General features: G+C 36.4%; 1 long non-coding RNA gene across 1 annotated transcript; it reads right to left on the bottom strand.

The window, feature by feature from the left end:
• Window positions 1–504: 504 nt before the first annotated feature.
• Window positions 505–2,269, bottom strand: LOC135224217 (uncharacterized). The gene is made up of 3 exons (XR_010316687.1): window positions 1,866–2,269; window positions 1,636–1,697; window positions 505–1,527 (listed from the first exon to the last, which is right to left on the bottom strand). It is a non-coding gene; the product is annotated as an uncharacterized LOC135224217 (long non-coding RNA).
• Window positions 2,270–9,709: the final 7,440 nt, after the last annotated feature.

Below are 9,709 nucleotides of genomic sequence, written 5' to 3'. Positions count from 1 at the left end.
GCAGCCATGCTGGTAGTTCTCTCTTTACGAAGAGGGAGTGTTAATGTCTTGACAGGCGAAGCTTTACACTTCAAGCTTTCAACACCTTTCCCGTCACTTTCGTACCTTTCGCAAGCTGCAAAGAAATGTGAAATAATGTCATTTAAGGAAGGATGAGTCTTTCCTGCAATATTAATAAGATGACGCTGAAAGCGACCATTTAAGCCGTGCCAAGCAAAATATCTGACAAATTCATCCGCTCCAATGTTAAAAGTCTTGACTGCTTCGCATACTGATCGGAGGATGGAAATAAATGTGAAGGGATCATCACTCTCTCTTAGACTTAACTCCGTAATTTTCCTAATTGCATTGTTTTTACAAATCCTCCTTAGAAGCAAAGGCGGAAATCAATAGTTCTTTGGCATCTACATAACGCTGTTTATCAGCTTCCAGAGAACTTAATAAAGTCTTTGCTCGACCGTCTACCTGTTGCTCAGCAATAAAAGTAAATCTCTCGTCTGGATACTGAAATGCATTAGTTGTAGCCTCAAACTCTGCTATAAATTTCAAGAAATCTTCTCCTTCTTTGCTTGTAAACTTAGGAAGAGGAGCTGTTGGCTGTTTCAGTAAACTGCGGGCCACGTCGGGAATATTATTAGAATCATTTTTCCTCCTTGAAATATCAAGTAATGGTAGACAATGCTCAATTTTGTCTAGATAATCCTGGCAACTTGTTAATTCTGGCTCTAACTCTGCTTCATCAGATATGTCAGGAAATTTCTTCAAGAGGATTTGATCATCTAGCTCTGACAACTTGTTTCTATAATTAACAAGAAGACCTTTAATAGCTAACTTTCTTCTTGTGTAAGGGCAGAATAGGTGTCAGACCTATTGAATTGTTCGGTGACTTTTCTCCGAATGACTTTTCGTTGTCCGATAAGTACCTGTAAGTTAGCCATTATAACAAAAGTATAACAAATGCAAACCAATAAAATGTTAATTTTCTGGAAAGAAAAATTATATTTATACCAATAAAATGTTAATATCCTGGAAAGGAAAATGTCAATGTCCTACAAATAGAAATATGAGAGACTATTGGGAGCCCCAGTCGTGGTCAATTCTCTACTGGATCATCTGCACCATCATTAAGCACCTTTCTTCGTGTTGCCCCACGTTGGGCGCCATAAGCAGAACACCATATAAATCTGTGGTTTGAAATAAAGGTTGGAAGGAAAAATGTAATTAAATAATGATATTTATTACATAAATAAGCCTTTAAAATGACGTAGTACCGTAGTTATAAACAACTGGTAGGAGAACAAGGCAATTCACGTAGATCGTAGGGCGTTTCCTTCGTTCTGCTTCGCTCGCTGTCTGTAAAGAAATATTCAGGAAGATTAGTATCTAAAAGTCATGGTCATTTATGTAGAAAAATATACCCATAGGAATAATAACCCACTTAAAATTACCTTACAATTGAGCAACTGAGGTTTACATTAGTATCAGGAAGGAAATAAAAGGGCCGATACACCGAAACCAAACACCATCCTGAAATGAACGGTAAACCTAATATAGATTTGCTCGGTCGTAATTTGGGAGACAATCCGTCATAAATATAACCACTCGAAACATTAATGTATTAGACGATTCTCTTACCCAAGTGTTAACAAGGTGAATTTATGAATAAGCTAGAGTTACTAGTCCGAGAGCTAAATCACCTGAAAGGACAAGAGAATACGATGTATAAAACATATTGACCACAAAAAACTATAACAAATCTTCATAAGAAAAAATGACAGACAGGAAAACTTGAATAGGCAACACAAGGCAATGAGAGTTCGCAATGATAACCTTAAAAATAAGCCCTATATATTCTTGGTACTCACCATTGTCGAACCATGCACAAAGGCGTTGCAGATGGATTTTGGCAGATGTTCACAAGAGGGTGACGTAGACCAGGGATCCCAATAAAAGCCTTTAGCCTAAGACAGGCATGTCGGACGAATCAAAATTGTAGGAACCTTCCCAGGTGAGTGAGGTCTCTGCTCTCTTCTCTCTGTGTCTCTCTCTACGAGTCGCTCTCTGAGTCTGCCTGACGGCCGGGCTGCCTCGCTCCTCGTCGCCGTTTTCGCTCGAGTAAAGCATATGGAAGGAGGAGGAGTTAGCAAACTACCCATCTTTAAAGACTGGACGGCAGGAAAGACAGTTTGATGGTACCAAGAGTAGGGCAATTGAAATACCAAGTTCTTAATAATTACTAGTCTTTCCTGTCGCCATGCGAGAATATGAAATGTCTTTTACACATGGTTAACTATTCAAAACACCTTGTGTACTGCAAGACTTATTTAGCAATGCCCATAGGAGGGTAGTGCCATCACTGCACCTCATGAGGTGCACTGTAGGTACTACTTAAGGTTCTTTGCAGCTTGCCTTTGGCCCCTACCTGCAACCCCTTGACTGTTTTCCACCCTCTCCTGATAACTGATTCATGGTGCAACTGCTTTGAGGTTTTCCTCATGTTACACCTTTCAAACCTTTTGTCGTCAATTTCCCTTTCAGCGCTGAATGACCTCGCAGAACCCAGTGCTTGGCCTTTGGTCTAAGTTCTGTATTCAATTCTATCCGATTAATTAGCAATACTTAAATATTTTCTTCGCAGTTTTACTAATGACACCATATAGCATTTTGATCAAGATTGTTCCAGTATACAGTAAGATTACATTCTAGAGAATATATAAACAAGCAAATGACAAACAATGGATGAAATATAGCAAAAATATCTGTATACCTTCATTATAGCTTGCCACATTCCACTTTGATTACGTATATTATTTGCTTAATTCCAGACTGAATTTTTGATTAACCATTCTCATGACTTGTCATCATGAGCACCACTCCTCGTACGCTGTTATTGTTAGACTAAGCTGAGCACATACCACCTCAAGTTCTTACTCGCATAACTAGGCCATGAGTATTTACCTCGGCATGAAAAAGGGTAATTTAGGAGTGGAACAGATGCAGCAAGGACAGGCTAGGTTCCAAATCTGTTCAAAACACCCTTTGTGGTTATCAGAGGATTAAACTTGCTGGAGTTTCAGGATATGTAGCTGAACGGAAGGAAAGAATATAAATACAAAAGCATAATGATACCTTCATTATTATAAATAGCAGTAATACTTGCCCACCACGTTCTGCCCTTTAGTGGAAACTTTAAACTGCCTTCTCCCTCACAGCTTTTGACGATTTCCTACTTAATTCTGGTTGCTTTCTTGCTTATCTGCTCCATGCCTCTTGCTCAGTTCTTGTTCTTCTGCTCCATACCTCCTGCTCAATAATTCTTGCTCATCTGCTCCATACCTCCTGCTCAATTCTTCCGCTCCATACCTCCTGCTCAATTCCTGCTTTTCTGCTTCATACTTCTCGCTCAACTCTGGTTGCTTTTCTGCTTCATCCTTTTTCCTCTATTCAGCTCGCTCACTCCATCTTATTCTTGCCTCTAGCCTTTTGTTAATATCTTTCTGTTAGTGTCATCTTACTTCCTTTTTTTATTACTTTTGATAATCAATGCAACAGTGAAAATAGTAAAATGCAACCCCCGCCCCACCCCCCCCACACCCCCAAAAAGGGGCCCGCAGAAGTACCACACAGTACACACTAGTTGCCTGCATACCTGCAAGAGGAAATCTACTAAGCATCTCTTACGTAGTCTTGTGAAATATTAGGGAATTTGACAGTTATGTAAAATAATTTAAGCTTTGAAATATAAAATAATTATCTAAATAGTAATTTAGAGAAAACTACGTTCTATTGCAAAAACTATTTTTAACACAAAAGTTTAGTTAATAATGAACAATAAAAACGCAGATTATAGACATGGCTTTTATATTGAATCTTCACAACAAAATATAAAATCTCAAAAGCATGGCACTGGTATACTCACAAGGGATGAGTAGAGTAGAATCATTCTAGTATCCAAAAAGTGTTATTCCTGTAAAAGGATTGAAGGTAGATGTTCCAATTTTCTAGATAAAGACCATCAAGTCTGTCGAGTGAAACAAATTAATCCAAACACTGACTTCATTCATCAAATAAATTATGACTTGAGGAAAAGAAAAATTTCTCATTAAACTTTTACATGCCACAAGTTCACCTAAACTGTAATGTTTATTTGCAGTGAATACAAAATGTGTATTATACAAGACATGCACGAGCATGTAACATATATACATGCTCAGTTTACAATTCATTACATTTACACAAGTTGATTCACTAAAATTTAAATTATTTTTGTTTAAAAAATTACCATTGCTATAAAAAAATATGAAGAGTCACTCATGTCAATTTAATATATGGAGGTACAAGGCACCTCACGATGGGAAGGTAAGATTCCGTGAAGGGCAGAAACAACCCATCTCAAGAGTTCATTAACACCATTTTAGGAACATGAAAGGTATAAAGCAGGAATATGAAAGATATAAAGCAAAACTAAAGAAGAGCCCAAAGGAAATTGCAGCACCTGCGGTGGGAATCAACACTTGAGAAGTTATTGAGTGGGATAAGGATCCTAGAAATCTTGCCACTACTGATGGAAACAAATCTTGCCACTACTCCTGATGGAAACTGCAGTTCCTTTTGTGGGATAAGAAACTTGAGAAGCCATTGAGTGGGATAAGGATCCCAGAAATCTTGCCATTACTCATACTTTAACCTCATTAATCAAAACAATAATCAGTATACATCCAACATATACTTTAATAAAACCACACCTGTAAACCAGTCTTTGACATTCACTATTCAACTCACTGGGCCTGTGAGGGTCAAATGTGAGATATTGCAGACTTCTCAAGAACATTGGCTAAAAAAGAATAAGTCCTCAAGGAGCAGAGTTTTTTCGTTATCTAGTGTTTTGCCTTTGGATTTTTCTACAACGGATAATGGAATATTCCTTATAATGGGATGAAATTAATGAACAGACAATCAGACCCATCTTTTCTCTCTCTCAGAGCCATTTTCCTAACTTTCTACCAAGCTAGTACACAACATTTAAAACCAATGGAATAAAAATAGCTTTAAAAATCCCAGAATCAAATCTGAAAAAGCACTACAAATGACTTCTCAAACTCAAATGAAATCAACACTGGCTATAAGCATGAAGGCCTTTCCTTTCAAAACTGTAAGATCACGGTTTCAGTCTAAACAATTTCTTGAGCAGCAACTTTAGTAGAATAAGGATCTCTGCACCTTCAATACACAAAAATGATAGCCAAGCGTAACTCTTTTAAAACAACCTTTTCTATGAATCCTGAACACATTATAAAACAACACCCAAAAATGAGTAATGGATATCACAGCACACAACTAGCAAAACTAAAGGAGCCCCAAGCAAATTTTTCATCCACTACAAACAATAACTATCATTTACTATACTCTGTTTTTTTCCATCTGTCCATCCACCTGCGGTGTTTTCGCATGGTAACACTGCGTCCCAGGCTGTAAATAGTTACGCTTTGTGTAAGTTTTAGGTAAATAAAATGATATCTGGGTGTACATCTGCAACTGAAAAGTGTTTTAATAATTTACTGTATGCGAATTACACGTTAATATTCGAAATAGGATATTGTTATTATTGTTGAATGTGACTAAAGCCCGGGACGCAGTATTACCATATGCAAACACCACAGGCGGGTGGACAGATGGAAAAAAACAGAGTATAGTCTCATAAAGGGTCTCCAACCAGAATAACTAGCGTATAAAAAACAAATTAGATGCCTATTATTTAGTAGTAAAATAATTGATAACTTGTTTACCTGTAACTCAAGATTAATTTATCGGATCATTATCAAGTGTAAATTGGTGGAGAGAAACCCACCGACTCAAGAAGCAACACTTTCCATTGGCAACAGGACAATTTACAGAGTTGGTTCCAAGTGGGATTTGATCCAACAAGAATGCAAACCATCTTTCACAAGGAAACTTTCACCTTAGGTGAGAGGAACCCTGGAGATTATGACAGGTATTGATCTCATACCAGGAAATATTAACTTCAAAGTTATGTACACGAGCAGGGAAAGGATAATCTTGTACCCCTTTGCACGTGACGTTTTCTGAAGAAAGGACAACCAGCTCAGTAGTTTGTATGGTATTGTGGAATCCCTGATATATATGCTGTTGTTACTGTATTGACCAGTGAACTAAAAGAAATTGGTCTCGTACTTTAGTTAAGAGGTAGTTAGTATGGTATTGTGGAAACCCAGATATATATGCTATTGTTACTGTATTGACCAGTGAACTAAAAGAAATAGGTCTCGTACTTAAGAAGACACCATATCACTTTTTCTCAGCCGAAGAGAAAAGCGAGCTTCAGGAACTGGTAGAAGTGGTATAAGGTTCATATCTCCCTTTCTTCAGTCAAAACTACTCCTTATCTACCAAGTCCCCTTTCTGCTAGTTGGTGCTCTGCTCTTGTCTACTCCTATCCTTGTATTGCCTCATGTCCTTATGATATTAATTTTTTTTTTTTTTTTTTTTTGGGTGGGGGGTTAGTTCTATACAATAGCTCCGCCACTGATAATTTTGATATTTTTTTTTTCTGATGAATTACTTAGTGCTTTATCTAAAGCTGACCTTTTTTTTTGAGGAGGAGCAGTATTTTAACCTTTGTTAACCTTTCCAATCATGGGGGACCCCCAGTGGGAAACCAGGGTTTCTGGGTGGGGAATGAATTAAAGAATCCGTTTTAACATCCGAATAATGGCACACGTAGAATTAGCAATAGACAAGGCCACCAGCTAACCTAAACAAACCACCTAACCTAACCTAGTAGCCGTATCCTTACCTAGCGGATCGTCCACCCTGCGACACCCCCCCCCCCCCCCCCACCCCCCCCCCCCCCCTTACACAGCTATATTAAATATAAGACAGCCTAAAACCCTTTATGTACTTACTTAGGTTGGAGGGTAAAGGTGAGATGCCATCTTTAAGAATGCATGGGGCCCATGACCCAATACTTTAAAATGCAATTTAAAATAGGCAAGAGCCAAGTATCCAACAAACTGATCCTTTCGACGACTCAATACCCAATGCACAATAACCTCACGAATGAATGAGCCCCAATCATTTATAGTTTTGAGAATAATTCTTAATTCATTTTCAACAAATTTATAACTAAATTTAACACCAATATAATTATAAACAAATAACAAATTAGATTCTATATCTAAATGAGGCTATTCAAACCAAGTTCCCTTAAAAATGGATATGTAAAAACTACATCTTTTTTCACTTTCTTCTTGTTTTTCAATACAACATGACTTCTGTCACGCCGAAATGCTGTTTTGATAATATCAAGTCGGCACTTAGAACCACAGGTGGGGCAAATAGTTTACTCTCACTTTTAATAACACCGTGATCTTGGCAGTACTTTATTATTCTTTCGATGTTACCACAATAATCCAAAACAAAATCATTATAATTTAAATAACAATTGAGACAAGACCTTGGGAGAAAATCCACATAAATTGATGTCGAAGTAGATGGTAAATAAGAAACCGCACCAGAAGTTGAAGGTTCACACGCCTCCATGGCTCTCAAAAGACTGAAAAATTAGCGGTGGAAATTGTGTGAAAAGTGTCGAAAAGTGTTAGTTTCCTAGTAAAACTGTCACCTGATTGGGTATTCAAATCACGTGATTCTAGTTTTGTTAAAATGCTAGTCCCAAGTAAAATGTGGGTGACATCATGCTACGTAGAATACAGTTGATAATGTAATAATGACATAATCTATGTTTTTAACGTGCAAACGAACAAATGAGAGCTCAGTCTGAAGAGGAATTTGAGAGAGTTGTGAAGTCGAGGGACTTGGTTTTTTTCAGGTGGGTCAAATTTAATTTTGATTTTTAAACCACTTCTAGTCCTAGCGCCGCTTAGATTTATATATCAAACGAAACCTTGGACTTCCCTCTTTTTAGTGAAAGCACTTAAATTTGATAACTTACTGGCGGAGCAGACGGTAAGAATTACCTTTTTTTCATATTGCAAGTATAATGAAAAAGTAAAGTCTAACTTTAGAAGTGCCTTGAAGTGTAATTGATATGGACCAACTTACATAAGTCTATAATAGAGAAAGTGTATTCTTTACCTCCAAGTAATGTACACATACTGTCACTAACATCCAAAACGTGTTCCTGTTTTCCTTATGAAGTGGTGGTCAGCAAAAGTTTCCATACCTGAAAGTATCTTATTAACATAGATAGAGTATTTTATATATATAATATATATATATATATATATATTATGATCTATTATATTATATATAATATATATTATTATCATTTACCCTTTACTTAATGAATATAATATATATATATATAGATTATTATTATTTTGTTAACTAGTTATATATATATTGTAACTTATTGCATAATTTCTAAATTATTTAAGTTTTTAGATTTTTAATGTTAAGTATGGAAGTGTTGGTATGCTTTCTTTATTAGTTTTTTGTCTCCTCACCGGTGGTTATCTTGGTGTTTATTATTGGCTAACGACTGTTTTATATTTTCAAGTTGTGTTGGTTACGTGGCGGCGATCCTTCGTTATCCGAGGGATGGAGGTTTACGCTTGGAGGTTTTTGCCTCAGTGTGTTTCTGAGCCTCCAACCTTGAAGGGCACGATTATTGCTGTTGGAACTATATTTATTCCTCGCCACATTGCAGAGCTACGTTTTGAAGCTGGATATCTTACTCTGCAGCAAGGACCTTTTATTCTGCATTTTGTGTACGCCCTTGGTTCAGTAAAAGCCAAGGGGACCTCTCTGTCCCAAGGTAATAATATTTATACCTATAATTATTTATCGAGGTCACGACCTGTGATCCTCTGCTGACGTCATTAGTGGAGCTTGTGAAAGCCTTCCATCACCATAGTTTCGGATCAGTTTTCCCTGCCACCCAGATTAAGCCTCCAGACGTGGAGTTTATTGTCCTCTAAGAGGAGACCTATAAAGTCGTTTGAGGAACTTGTTAGGGATATTTAGATTGTATTTGTTAGGATATTCTTACTTTTCGCTTGCCTCCTCCTTTCTGGACCCTCTCCCTTTTAGTATGTATGTGTTGATGACCTTTCTTTAATCGTGTAATTGTTTTCTTTTTTTGCAGGGAGTTAAGAGTGAGTGTTTCTCATTAATTATTGTATTGTTGAGGTTCATGTGTTATTTCTATCTGAAGATTGTGTATTAAAATTAAGTATATTTTTGAAGTATTTTCTTTGTCCCCTTGAATTGACTTTGCACTCTTATTGAAGTTGGATACTATTCCACCTTTTGTGGACTTAGTATGGTATTTTAGTGAATACTATTTGATAAAAGTTTAGTGTTTGGTGTGGTGGTCAAGCCAACCATCACAATATATATATATATATACACGTATATATTGTAGGATAAGTATGTTACCCTGCCATAGAGTGTTATTATATATATATATATAGATATATATTATATATATATATATATATATATATATATATATATATATATTATATATATATCTATATATATATCATATTATATTACATATATAATAATAAATAATATATATATATATATATATATATATATATGCTTAAAAAATCACAGTAGATGCACGTGACTTCATAAATAAGCGAATACCACGGAAAATGATAGTCAGAAATCCAAGCGCTTTCGTCTTTACTCAGACATCGTCAAGGAGCTACTAAAGTAC

The sequence above is a fragment of the Macrobrachium nipponense genome, chromosome 10 (assembly GCF_015104395.2).
Source record: "Macrobrachium nipponense isolate FS-2020 chromosome 10, ASM1510439v2, whole genome shotgun sequence".
Classification (NCBI taxonomy): domain Eukaryota; kingdom Metazoa; phylum Arthropoda; class Malacostraca; order Decapoda; family Palaemonidae; genus Macrobrachium; species Macrobrachium nipponense.
This window is presented reverse-complemented; position numbering and strand designations above follow the sequence as displayed.